This window comes from Adiantum capillus-veneris, chromosome 27 (genome assembly GCF_014529385.1).
Source record: "Adiantum capillus-veneris isolate H3 chromosome 27, ASM1452938v2, whole genome shotgun sequence".
Taxonomy (NCBI): domain Eukaryota; kingdom Viridiplantae; phylum Streptophyta; class Polypodiopsida; order Polypodiales; family Pteridaceae; genus Adiantum; species Adiantum capillus-veneris.
The window spans coordinates 89,456,613-89,471,231 of NC_140957.1; the positions used below are offsets into that span (position 1 = coordinate 89,456,613).

The 14,619-nt window shown below is 40.9% G+C and overlaps 1 non-coding gene across 1 annotated transcript; it reads right to left on the reverse strand.

Annotated features, from left to right (window-relative positions):
- Nucleotides 1-13,898: 13,898 nt before the first annotated feature.
- TRNAV-UAC (transfer RNA valine (anticodon UAC)) lies at nt 13,899-13,971 on the reverse strand. The gene has a single exon. It is a non-coding gene; the product is annotated as a tRNA-Val (tRNA).
- Between the last annotated feature and the right edge of the window lie 648 nt (nt 13,972-14,619).

Here is a 14,619-nt window from a genome sequence, read left to right on the forward strand (position 1 = left end):
TATGTGGATGACATGCTGATCGCAGGGAAGTGTATTTCTGATGTGGATGCCTTGAAACATAGGCTACATGAGACCTTTTCCATGAAGGATCTTGGTGATGCCAGTCATATTTTGGGTATGCGGATCACTCGTGATCGTTCTCGCAAGATGCTCTTTCTTAGTCAGAAAGAGTACATTGACAGGGTGCTTGAGCGTTTTCATATGGAAGGGGGGAAGGCCATTAGTAACCCGTTGCCTCCATATGTAAAACTCAGCCATGATGACTGCCCTCAGACAGATTTGGAGACTACAGATATGTCTCAGATTCCCTATGCGTCAGCTGTTGGTTCCTTGATGTATGCCATGGTGGCTACGAGTCCAGATCTTGCTCATGCAGTTGGGGTGGTTAGCAGGTACATGTCTAACCCGGGCAAGCGTCATTGGGATGCAGTGAGAGGTATTCTCAGATACTTGAGAGGGACTTTAGAGTTGTCCCTATGTTATGGTGAGAAGGATATGTCTGTTTGCGGATATACAGATTCAGACTATGCAGGGTCAGTGGACTCGAGGAAGTCTACTAGCGGCTATGTGTTCACAGTTGCAGGTGGACCGGTTTCGTGGGCATCACGTTTACAGCCATGCGTTGCTTTGAGCACTACAGAGGCTCAATATATGGCTGCCATTGAGGCTGCCAAGGAGGCCGTATGGCTCTCACGACTAGTGGGAGATCTTGGTATGCCTTGTGATGCTCCGATTCTACATTGTGATAGCCAGAGTGCCATAGCGTTGGCACGGAATCCTGTCTTCCATGCGAAGACAAAGCACATTGAGGTGAGGTATCACTTCATACGAGAGGTGCTAGAGGACAAGCGCATAGAGCTTGTCAAGGTACACACTGACGATAACCCTGTTGATATACTCACGAAGTCGTTAGCCTCACAGCGGTTTGCACACTGTAGATCGCTGATGGGTATGGCTTGACTTCTTTTGCTGTACTTTGGCCATTTTAAAGGCACACTGCCTTTAAGTGGGAGATTGTTGGGTTAAAGGCCCCTGTGCCCGGCTGCCCGTTGTTCAGCCGCCCATGTACAGCCATTCATTTACTCATTCATAATAACTATACTCATAACTACACATTGTAGTGTGAGTACCGCCCCGCCACACACTGCGTCTATCTCCTTCTTCGTGCTGGCTCTCTGTGTGTGTGCTCTCCGATCCCAACAATTTCATTAGAGTAGATTCCTAATGAGAATTACAAGAGTGCTTGGGTGGAGAGAGCAACAAAAAGCATAACACCTAGTTATATAGCATCGACAATACTTTCAAAAGAGAGAACAATTAAGCTATTGACAACAGTTGAGGACCGGATTTTCATGGAGCCGGTCCCCCCTCCAAAAGGCTTTGTATTATGGTTTCTCCCATCAAGAGAGACATTGTACAATACAATTCTTTGTGTTCCTTCAAGACTAGCTAGTGCAATGAAGATGGAAACTTCATGCACTAAGCAAAACACTTAACAAACACAACTTGAATTATCCCCTTTCTCAGACCCAAGACCTCACACACCTTGGAAGATGGTGAGAGCTAGCAGGGTATGAGAGTAGATTGAGAGGAAGGAGTATCTTACGAGAAAGATGTACATCTCCTCACATAATCACTCATATGTAGCATAGCTTAGCTTAGGAATTAGCTTGGTAGAGGAGATGAGCATGCATTGAAGCTTGGCTCTTGGTTGGATTTGCATCCACATGCCAAGCGAGTGTTGATGTAGGCTTCTATCTCACAAGCTTGGAGTAGGTGATGAGTTCTCCATTAAAGCTTGGGAAGAGATAGTCTTCTCTTTCTTCACACATGAGCTTGTGTGAGTGTGTGTGTGTGTGATAATGCCTTGCAAAAATCAGCCCCCTCTCTCTCTTGGGCGAGCCCTCTTGCTAAATGCTCTTCCTGAAGCCTCATTGGCCCTCCCCAAGTCAAGCCAATTACAATTAAGCAGCATAAGTGATAGCCTTCTGACATGTGTCCCCCTTTCCCCTTTTGTGAGAGCTTTAGGTAATTAAATAATTAAACTAAACTCTCATTGGACCCCTTTGCCTCCTGGCCAATAGGAATCAGGCAAGCCATGGGGCTCCTGAATGCTCATTGGACCCCTTGGGAGACTGCCCAATAGTCTTCTAGAAGACTTAATTCTCATTGGTTTCTTTTATTAAATGTTTTTAAATTAATTAAACTAGATTTACTCTGGCTTAATTTTCATTGGTCCACTTCAAGGGTCATCCAATAGAAATTGGGCACACCTTGTGGGCATCTGGCCTAGGGAGCTGACATGTGTCCCTCATTCCCTTTGTGTGAAGGGAGCTTGTGTGTGTGTGTGGCTTTCTCTCTCATCCCCTACCTTTAGGGATTGCCCCCTCCCATGTAGGGATGTGCAAAGACTTTTAGGGCACACACAAAGCATCCAATTTTCCCTAGGGTTGACCTTTGGACACAACCTTTGAATTTTGGAACCTTAGCATTTTGGAAGTCTTAATGGGTTGAACCTTAGGGTCTTTTTAGCCCATTGTTGCACATGGCTCTTTTGCAGATGGCCCCCCCTTTGGATCCTTATTTTCCCTCCTTTGGATCCCTACTGTGGCCGGTCTGCTAGCTTAACCAATATTCTAGCTTTTTCTCCCATGGCCTTCCCCACATTAAATGATCAGTTTAATATGAGAAAATCATTTAGGAGAATTAGATATTGATTATTATGACAAGCAACCTACTGTGGCCACTTCGAGTTGTGAGGCTGAGTATAGGGCAGTCTTCACAGCTACGGTTGAGTGTGTATGGCTCAGACGCCTTATGGCTGATTTGGGTGTTGGACAGGACACTGCCAACACTATCTACACTGACAGTCAAAGCGCATTGGAAGTTGCGAGGAACCCAGTTTTTCATGCTCGCACGAAGCACATTGAGGTGCATTACCACTAGGTCAGGGAGAGGCTCTCAGCAGGAGAGATCAGCTTGGCTTATGTGCCAACACAGGACAACCTTGCAGATCTTTTCACAAAGGCATTGTCTCATGAGAAGCTTGAAGCTTTCCGCAAATCTTTGGGTTACTCCCCTTTGTGGACTGATCCTGTCCTCAGGGCATGGCACTTCCCTTTACTCATGTGCCAACTCTCGTTCACTGCATCACTCCAGGGGGGATTTGTTACCATATACATGTGGTAGTGATGTGTGTGAACACACTAGGACCGCCGGGGCATTTTTTCCCTCTTTAGGAGTTTTTTTCCCCGTGCATTGTATATACGCCCATCACTCTAGGGCTATCTATCTTTCCATTGCACACTAAGTAACACACTCTCTATTGTGTGCCTTGAGCTTCCTTCGTCTTCTCCAAGCTGTGTGCGTTTCTCTGCAACCCTAATTCCAACACTTTTTATTATCTCTCTCTAAGCTGACCTGGCATTTCTTACAAGGCCCATTTTTTAGTCCAAACTTTTCCTAATGTCTACTCGTAGCCAAAGCTGAACCGAATGATTGCAATCAAATATGTTTTTAGGAGACTATGCTTTTCACCACAAGGAATCTTATCTTAAATCTCAAAGTAATAGTAAAGCCTACCTCAAGAGAGATGCTCTAGCTAAGCAAAATGTATTGCTTCTACTTCTCAGCTAATAGTCGAGCCTACTTCAAGCAAGGTGCCCTAACTTTATTAAAAAAAAACTTATTGATCTCATTTCTCAGCTAATCGTAGAGCATACTTCAAGCAAGATGTTGTAACTAAACAAAACTTATTGCTCTCTCTTCTCTATAAATTTCTTCCAAACTAGACTGCTTTCTACTAAATACCAGTCAAGCAGTTGCTAGGTAGTGAGCATTTGGACTTTCTTGTGGCACATGAAAAACATTTGGCACCCTAAGTCTCATAGGTACATTCACTCTCCAAGTGCAGATTAAATCCCAAACTGGTGTTGTTCTTGTAAAAGAACAAAAGCCTTTTGAGGAGTATATTCTCCTTAGCTTAGCACGATCCCTACAACTTCTTAACTCCACAATTTGAGGGAGTTTATAGTGTGTCCAATCATGGCTTCACATAATTGAACCTTGATCCTTTCGCTTAAATTGTGCTCCCTTACAGTTGCACATTGCCTCTAGTTTGAGTAGCCAATGATGTGAAAATTTGAATTATAAACACATCTAATGTAGACATATAGTGTCATGATGTAGTGAAACTGGTCTTGGTTTGCAATTTGCTCAATATGCACTCAAGATATACCATACCATCTTGTATATATACTGATAGAAAGTGGCAATATAATTGTTGATGAGAAAAATCAAAACTAGAATTACTCATCATACTTACTCTTAGCCATAGCCGTCTTCTGACATGCTTAGACTGCCTTAGTCTAGAAACTGCATAATATGATAGTACATATGATCAATGTTATAATCAAAATTGCACACTCATAGTGTCTTGATGAGAATTAATCTTGGTTTAAATGTTCACCAAGGCATTACACTCATAAAACATACCATACCACCTCACAGAGGTAATGATAAAATTTGCACTAGAATTGTCGAATAATAAATATAGTTCCTATGCTACTTGCACATCCCCAAAGATGTGTGAAAGTATTGTAGAGGCAATGATAAAATTTATACTAGAACTACCGGAGAATAAATATAAATCATCAATTCCTATGGTACTTGCACATCCTCATAGATGTGTGAAAGCATTCATAATTTTGCACTTAGAATGCAGCTGGAAATTTTGACCTCCACTCTCTAAACGATCATAGCATAACAAAAAAAATACCATTAAAACTAACATCATAGTCTTGCCTTTCTTTGCATGGATGTGCATAGACTTGCCTTACTTGGCATACACGTTATATAGAGCCTTGCTCTGTCAAACCTCAGTTGCCCATTAATTGTAAGCCATGCTTGATGATCACTAAATTAGTAAGAGCATGATTTAAATTACTTGAGAGAGATCGTTACAAGTTGTGATGTAAAGAGTCAAACCTTGCTTGATATCCTCCATGCTTGTAAATAATCAAACCTTAAACCTTGCTTAGACCTCGTAACGTTATATTGAATGAAAATCTCATCAAGCTTTGATGGCTCCTTGCCCTACTCCAAGGCCATGGTTTGCCTTGAATTAGACTCCACATCAACATTAACACATGAATTTCATGGGCGATAGCTTGTAGACCAACATACCCTCTTTGGTTGTTCCTCATGTGGGTGTGGCTACTCAAGCCATGCTTACTTGTGGGAATAGTCCCCTTAAAAGGGTTTTAAAATAAATTGGCCGATTAGGCCACCAAATTATCCTCAAAAGGGGATAAAATAATAGTACTAACTCACTACTTTTTGTGTAGGCCAACCCTTGCCTTCCTTGTATGAAAGACATGCTTCTCGCATGGATCACCGCTCATTCAAGCTCACAATGGAAGATTTTGCATGTCCATGCACATGTCATAGTGGCTCTCCACGACCCTCCTTTCCTAGAAAACTTAACTGCTCTGATACCACTGGAAGGACAAGGGACTCAAACATGATCTTCTTTACTTATAGGCCTCCTAGCCCATCTTTAGGATACCCTGAACTTGCATGCCTAGCCGGCCGCTTGGTCCTACGCTTGGCTTGAGAATGACATGCTAGTGAGTAAATTTAACTCGGTCATTGAAAGAACAAAAGTTTTCTCATGCTCGCACCTATTCAAGTTCTTCTCATTTTGGTATGAACCTATTCAATCCACTACATGATGGTTGTTAGCATTTCCTATGATTTCACAAAAGCATTAAGTTCATAACTCTATAGAATTTGTGCCACTTACTTTGTTTACAACTCATGTACCTTATTTGTTAAGAGGTTTCTAAGAGTACCTATCTTTATTGCTACTTGATGTAAGGGAGTGTATCTTCTTCGGGCTTGCAAACTTCAGAGGTTTAAGCTTCATATGCATATTACATAGGCTAATATTAAGGGCATGCTTACCTAGACTGTTATCTCCTTCGATGTTTTATCAAGTTTTCATGGATGTTCCAATTGGAAGACCATTATATAATGTTCTTTCTTACGTAATGCACTCATGACTATGTTATTTGATTACATCTATTTTGCTAATTCATTATTTTTCATCAAATGTTACCGTATACATGTGGTAGTGATGTGTGTGAACACACTAGGACCGCCGGGGCTTTTTTTCCCTCTTTAGGATATTTTTTCTCCCGTGCATTGTATATACGCCCCACTCTAGGGCTATCTATCTTTCCATTGCACAATAAGTAATACACTCTCAGTTGTGTGCCTTGAGCTTCCTTCGTCTTCTCCAAGCTATGTGCATTTCTCGACAACCTTAATTCCAATATTTGATATCAGAGCAGGTTGCGTCCTCCCGGGCTTAGTCGCCAGCAGCTCCAGCACACGCCTGCTCACTTTCTCTAATTTTTGCGAGCTTTGGCTTAGTCTATTCAGATTTTTGATTCGGGCTCATTTCGGCCTCCATTTTCACTACAGACAGGTCTACACAGGCAATTTCGTCATTTAGTGCATAATTTCTGTCAGTGCCGTTTCTTGCATAACATGTCCTATACAGTCTACTATGGGTTGTGCTAAATAGCACGTGCTGGTCTCACTCAGTTTCTCCTCATTTTGGGCAGTTTTCACATTAGGTGCAGACATTTTCCATGCCTAACAACAACACGTATGTGTTCAAGATGTTTGCTGCTAAGGACAGGTTGGATGGGGACAATTACCCTATGTGGGCTTACATGATGCAACTTGTTCTTGTGTCAAAGGGCGTCTGGAATATTGTGCAGGGCATTGATGTACGTCCTGGTTTTGAGGATGTAGGCAATGTTGAGGATGTTGTAGGTCTTGCTGCAAGGATTCCTGCTATTAGAGTTGTTTTGCCTACGGCAGAACAAGCTCGTTGGCATGTAAAGGATGTGCAGGCTCATGCATTGATTGTGTTGTCTGTGAAGCGCACCATTACTCCTCACATTCGTTCAACAAAATCTGCAAAATAGGCTTGGGATATTCTAGCAGGTCTTTATGCAAGCCGCAATGAGACTAAAATTGCTTTGCTGCATAAAGAGCTGGAATCGAAGATTATGCATGAGGAAGATGATATGGAAACTTTTCTTGCTGGTGTCAAGGATATCAATGAGCAACTTATTTTTGCAGATGAAGTCATTTCAAACAGTTCCCTTGATTCCTTACCAGATTCTTACCAAACTTTTGCTAGTACTTGGAGACTTATGACCCAAGGAAATCCTGAAGCTTTCAAGTTTGATGCATTACACATTGCCGTTGTAAGAGTCACTTTCTAGAAAAAACAAGAGTAGGTAGCGTGCAGTTGAACAGGCTTTTATTGCTTCTCAAAGAAAGGGTGGTAACAGCAATGTAGCCACTTCTTATGGTTCTGCTGCGGGTGGCAAAAATTCTGTTCCTAATGCTTCAGCTGGCAGCAATTCATCTGGAAATTCTAGTGATAAGGGCAAAAAGAAGATGTGTTGCCATTATTGTAAATCTAATGATCACTTGATCAAGCAGTGTCCTAAGTTGAGCCAAAGAGGCTAAGAAGAAAGAGGGTGGTTCCACTAGAAATGCAGCCATTGTTAAGTCTTCTGTGAAAGGAGATTGTGATGCTGACGTTGATGCAAAATGGGCTTTTAGTGTAGAGTGCACTTACAATCCTGTTGTCCATGATTCATGCATGTCAGTTGTTGCAGATTCACATGTGTGGTATTTTGACGTTGGTGCTACAAAGCACATTACCTCACATCATGAATTTTTCACCTCTCTCGAGTTTGTCCCTCATGGGAATTCAGACACTTGTGCCAACAATACCTCTTATCTTGTTCACGGGGTTGGAAAGATTGTGCTTACTGCTGCAAATGGCAGCTCTTTCACACTTGTTGATGCACTTTAGTACTTGGGATCAAGTAGAATCTTTTGTCTGTATCTGCACTTGCTAGACTTGGACTTGTAATCAAATTTGTGGATGACAGATGTACAATTCATGATCTCAGTTTTGGTGATACAATTGTTGCATCTTGCCTTTTGTGCCGTGGGCTGTATAAGCTCACTTTGTATGACAAATTTGGACAAAATTTTGCAAATGCAGTTGCAGATTCAAGGGCTGTTTTAGATGCAAAACTGTGGCATGCACGTTTTGGGCATCTGAATTTTTGCTAGTTTGCTACATTTGCAAAAATTTGATATGGTTGCTTCTTTGCCACCTCTTGAAGCACTTGTCAAACATGTTTGTGAAGGTTGTATCTTGGGTAAGATGCAACGTTCGAAGTTTCCAAAGGATGGTTCAATCAGGGCCACATGCAAGTTGCAGCTTGTGCATAGTGATGTTTGTGGGCCAATGCAAACTTCGTCCATGGGCAATTACCTTTACTTCATGACTTTCATTAATGATTACTCTAGGCATGCATGGGTATTTCCGCTTAAAGCGAAGTCCGAAGTTTTTATGTGCTTTAAACAATTTCTGGCTATGGCTGAAAACGTCTCGAAATGTACTATGGGCACCCTCCGTTCCGATCGAGGGGGGGAGTATATGTCTCATGAATTTAATGTATTTTTGGCTAGTCGTGGGATAAAACACCAATGTACAGTGCCTTATACACCTCAGCAAAATAGTGTAGCTGAGAGGAAAAACATGTCACTTACGGAAATGGCACAATCTATGGTTAAAAGTTAAGCTTTGCCGCATTCTTTTTGGTTTGAGGCCATCATGTGTGCCACTTATGTACTTAACAGGTGTCCTACGAAAGCTTTGCAGTCTATTACTCCATATGAAGCATGGCATGATAAAAAGCCTTCTATTGGGCACATGCGTGTTTTTGGTTGTTTCGCATATGCTTTGGTGCCACAAACACAGCGCAATAAATTGGATGATAAGGCTGTATAATGTATTTTTGTTGGTTATAGTGCTGAAAGAAAAGGTTACAGGTTGTATCATCCGCAAACAAAGCGTATTTTGGTTTCAAAGGATGTAGTGTTTGTGGAAGATTCTGTCCAGCCCTTGATGTCATGTACTAGAGACAATAATGTAAGCTCGCAGGACGTTTATGACACTTTGTTGCCGCTTTTCAAGGGTGGAAGTTCGACTGTAAATTCCAATGAGGCAAATGTACAGCCTATGGGGGTTTTTGAAAATGTTACAGATGATCCTATTACTGATGCAGATGTACATGATGTACTTGATGAGGAAAGGGTTGAGAATGAGCAGGCTAGAGGTATGCAAAAATGGCTGGTGCATACATTACGTAACAATAAATTGGATGCACCTTTGTCTAATCGTACTCGTTCAGGCTCTCGCCATGCATCTTATGCCTCAGATTGTTATGCTTTGGTTGTGCCTAGCTTACATGATGTTGAGGAACCTCTCTCTTTTGATGAAGCACAGAATTTAGAAAATTGGATGGCTGCCATGCAATCAGAATATGATGCACTCATAGAAAATGACACATAGACTTTATGTGATTTGCCTCTTGGCAAAAAGGCCATTGGTACAAAGTGAGTTTACAAGTTGAAACGCAAGCCGGATGAGGTTGATCGCCACAAGGCTTGACTTGTTGCAAAAGGCTATGCGCAGCAAAAAGGCATAGATTATGAAGAAACTTTTGCTCCCACTTGTCGTATAACTACTATGCGTTTTCTATGTGCATTGGCAACTCATTTTGGTTGGGATGTACATCAATCAGACATTCTTACTGCTATCTTGAATGGTGACATATTTGAGGAAGTTTATGTAATGCAGCCTCGTGGTTGTGGTTTTGTCGAAAGGACAAGAGGACAAAGTGTGCATATGTAAGAAGGCTTTGTATGGGTTGAAGTAATCTCCTCGTGCTTGGTATGAGAAAGCTGACACTCATTTGGTCAAACGAGGCTTTCGTAACAGTCCAACAAAAAGCACATTGTATGTAAAGCTGTGTAGATGATTTTCTGATCACTCGACCAAATGAGAGACATATTGCTTAATTTAAGGCTGATTTGAATGCTACTTTCAAGATGAAAGATTTGGGACTGTTGCATCATTACTTGGGTATACAGTTTAAGCAGTGTGATGGTGGTATTGCTTTGTGTTAGAAAAGTTACATCGAGACATTGCTATGTAAGTTTGGACTTAAGGATTGCAAACATATTGCCACTCCCATGGAAACAGGTTTTAAATTGAGTCTTCATGACACTGGTGGTCCTCCTAATGTCACTCTTTACCAAATTGATGTCGGATGCCTCATTTATATATGCAACAGGAGGCCAGATATTCAGTTTGCAGTCTCACAAGTCAGCAGATTTATGCATAGCCAAGTGTCTAAGCATTGGCAGGCTGTCAAGAGGATTTTTTGCTACCTTAGTGGCACTTTACATCTTGGCTTGTTTTATCTCAAGGGGGGATCATTGCCGCCAGACTTACATGCTTTTTGACACGCGAGGGTCTACAAGTGGTTTTGTTTCATGCTTGGCAGTTCATGTATATCATGGTTGAGCAAGAAGCAACCTACTGTGGCCACTTCGAGTTGTGAGGCTGAGTACAGGGCATTCTTCACAGCTACGGTTGAGTGTGTATGGCTCAGACGCCTTATGGTTGATATGGGTGGGGCAGGACACTGCCAACACTATCTACACTGATAGTCAGAGCGCATTGGCAGTTGCAAGGAACCTAGTTTTTCATGCTCGCACAAAGAACATTGAGGTGCATTACCACTGTGTCAGGGAGAGGCTCAGCAAGAGAGATCCGCTTGGCTTATGTGCCAACACAGGACAACCTTGCAGATCTTTTCACAAAGGCATTGTCTCGTGAGAAGTTCAAAGCTTTCCGCAAAGCTTTGGGCTTACTCTCCTTTGTGGACTGATCATGTTCTCAGGGCATGGCACTTCCCTTTACTCATGTGCCAGCTCTCGTTCACCGCATCACTCCAGGGGGGATTTGTTACCATATACATGTGGTAGTGATGTGTGTGAACACGCTAGGACTGCCGGGGCATTTTTTCCCCCGTGCATTGTATATACGCCCATCACTCTAGGGCTATCTATCTTTCATTGCACACTAAGTAATACACTCTCAGTTGTGTGCCTTGAGCTTCCTTCGTCTTCTCCAAGCTGTGTGCGTTTCTCTACAACCCTAATTCCAACATCAAAGTGTTGTTTTTGCTTCTTATTAGAGTAAGTAAAGCTTCACCAAATAATACATGTAGTGAGTCTAGGTGAAGTCAATTCAAAGTCATTACAAACAACATCATTAACGCTCATGAGTCATTGTTAAGTAAGTTGAGTGAAAAAGAACCCATGCTTCTGCAAAGCAAAAAGGACTTGGCTTAGCTGGGTACTCCTTGGCCATGTCAGCACCATCCATCAATCATGTTGCTATTAAAAATTGTAATAAACAATTTGTATGTGTGTCACCCTTTCCCTTTGTTAGATGTAAATTGAGTTCTCTTTGCTTCTATTATATGTAGAAATTGAAATAAACTATTTGCATGTGTGTCACCCTTTCCCTTTGTTAGATGTAAATTGAGCTTATCTTTGCTTAGATATTATATACAACTTGCTTATTCTCTTGCTCTCTAGACATCAATTATGTTTAAGTTTTGCACCATGTAGCCAAGTATGGATGCAACTTGTTATGAATATTTGTTGTTCTCTGGGCCTTTTGTAACCAATACATTTGTTTCTTAGTCCTCTCTCCTCACACTCGAGGTATGAGAGTTTTGGGAGAATCTTGGGTACATAATGGTTGATGTATTACCAAGATCTAATATTCTAATATTTCAGACATACTTAGACTGTCTCCACCAAGGTCCTAGGATGGTACCGTTGGATTCAAGGATACCCTTGTTTTTGTGATCCACTAGATATAGACATGAAGCAAGTGTTCATCATAATCGCTTGCTTAAGAGTGTTGAGCTCTAGGTTTTGACATCTACTTCACATCTCCTTCACATAAACATGAAGTATGTCTTCATGAGAATCACTCACTTAAAAGTGTTGAAGACACAAACTTTTTATGCTTTGAGTGGGACAAGAGATTCCCACCGAACTCCACAAGGTATGGTGGGTAGAGATTCAGACTCAAGCTTTGTCTTTAATCTTGAACTAAGGTATTCTTGGGTTACATATATTAAATCCTCATGATTGAATTGGCTTGCTAACAATTTATCTAGGAAGTGTAGTATGTCTCACTTTTTTTAGAGGGGTGTACTAGCAGTTGTGGTGCAGGCTACATGAATAAAAATGGAATTTTGTTGATCGTGGTTTCAAAATTGGACTTTAAATTAGAAACTGCACATCAAATTAATAGTTTATGATGTTTTGTTGGTATGGAATGCCAAGATTACATGAACTAGTTCGACTTCACATCAACTCTTTATGCATTTTTGGTGGTATGGGACACCAAGATTGTATGAATTATTTGGAGTTTACAACAACCATTCATTCATTTTTGGTAGTATGGGATGCCAAGATTGTGTGAGCTAGTTGAAATTTTATTAAGGTGTTCCTTGTTTGCTGCTTTTTGGTCGTATGGGATGATGAAGTTATTCTAGACATATGGTATGTTCCAAAATTTTCAATCGATTTTATAAAGTCTATATGGTATTCATAAGTGCAATACATTGTGTACTTCTAGTTTTACGCTTGTCATCATCAAATTTTCTATTAAAAGTCATATTTGATGGGTCCTTTTCATCGATAATCTTATCAATATCGATTCGAGATGGTACATAATGACTTGTGAGAGTATTTACTACAAGTCTTTTGGTCATTACATCATGATACGAAGTGTAGAATGTGCATCATAAGTTATCTTTAATCATTTGTAGGATCACATCCTTCAATATTCAATTTAAAGGATTGCAAGGCCATTTAAGCAAAAGTCTATGGATGTAGGTTAGGATATTGCACATGATGATGTTTTAAGGGGAAAAATTATCTCCAACATATTGAGATTTCATTTTATTGCTCAACATAGGTGAAGAATCTAGTAAGGAATATCGACAGAGCATGAGATATCTAGTATAGAAATATCCTGAAGGCGTGAGATCAATGTAGCATGAGATATCTAGTATAGGAATATCTTATAGGCATGACCGAGCGTATCAAGTTGAGCAATAAGTGAGGTTCATGCATGTTGAATCAATAGCACTACAAATAAACATATTAAAACTTAACTTGCAATCATCTTAGACTTATACATTCCATGTTAGCATCTGACATAGTAACATCGTTGGTGGTAGAACCTTGCTACGACTTGAGCAGAGTGTCCTACAGGAGATAAGTTTTGTATGTTGGAGAGGCGAATGCATGTTTAGTTGCTCATGTGTGGTGGGTGGTTTGAATTTTTCCTAAGAAGGGTGGATTGTAAGCTTAAAACAAACAATATATAAATATAAACTTTTTTGGAAATCTTATCCTTTACACAAATCCTCGAGCACTAGCTCCTCGTGAGGTTGTTTGAATATTCATCTCAAGGTTAAGGGTCCATGCGTTAGTTAGTCCATTTGGCTCGTTGCAGAAAGATTGTGCATAGTGCATTCCCAAATGACCGAAGGGATCTATGGCTGACATTAACTTTTAGGCAGTGACTACAATCTTGGCCATTGAATGCAGTTTGTTGAAATACTGTTGAGCAATTCACCTCTAGTTCTTAGCTTCATCCGACGGCCAAGATTGTAGACGCTCTCCCCTACACCTAATGTCAACCATAGATCCCCAACAAAGGATCCCTACGCAAGATAGTAACAAGGGTGGTGTGTGCGTCCTTCAAAAGACTGCATAATAAGATGGAAGTGCTTGGCCCAATGCTCCACAAAAGTAAATGATCTCCCGTGCATCAAAGGAATAACACAGTATGGCCGCTTTATCTAACGGCGCGCAAGGTCAGGTGAAAAAACGTGGAATCAAAAGAACAAAGATGGTTCCAGCGAGTTTCGAACTCGCGACCTTTCGCGTGTAAAGCGAACGTGATAACCACTACACTATGGAACCGCAGATGACCTCAAATGAGAATAGTTAATATCTGTATCTGTAATATAACTAATGTCGGAACGTCGCTAAAAATCGCCATATATGTATAATTGGACTAATATATCAAGTCTAGAGATAAAACCGTCCATTAGCCTCAGCTCGTGAATCAGAAATATGATAGTAGCATCCTTAAACAACTACACCCATTAACCCATAATCGCAGCCATGGCAGACATACTTCTTTGCTAAACAAGATTACAAGGTTCTCAACATCAGCATACACCTCTTTGAAGATATTTCAGTACACCAGTTTTTTCTACTTGTCTTAAGTCTTTCTCAAGATAAAGAGCTTTCTTTGGGGAGTATTTGATTAAATTTTAACTCCCTAGACCAAAGAGTGTAAGTGCGTTTCGGCGAAAGGGCCACATAATTGGTTAGAGTCAAGAAGAGCTTTCTTCCTACCGCTCATGGGGACTCTACAAAGGTCCCTAGTCCTTCATAGATAGCCCATCTACATAAGGCCTTAGTAAAGCATTCAACTCTTGAGAATAATTGTGGATTGTTGGTGGACAAAGCTTGTCGATCAGCACCACATGCCAAGTTAATCATGGCTAACTTTTTTTGCTTCTATGTTTTATAAGAGGCAATAACTAAGGATTGCCTTTTTCA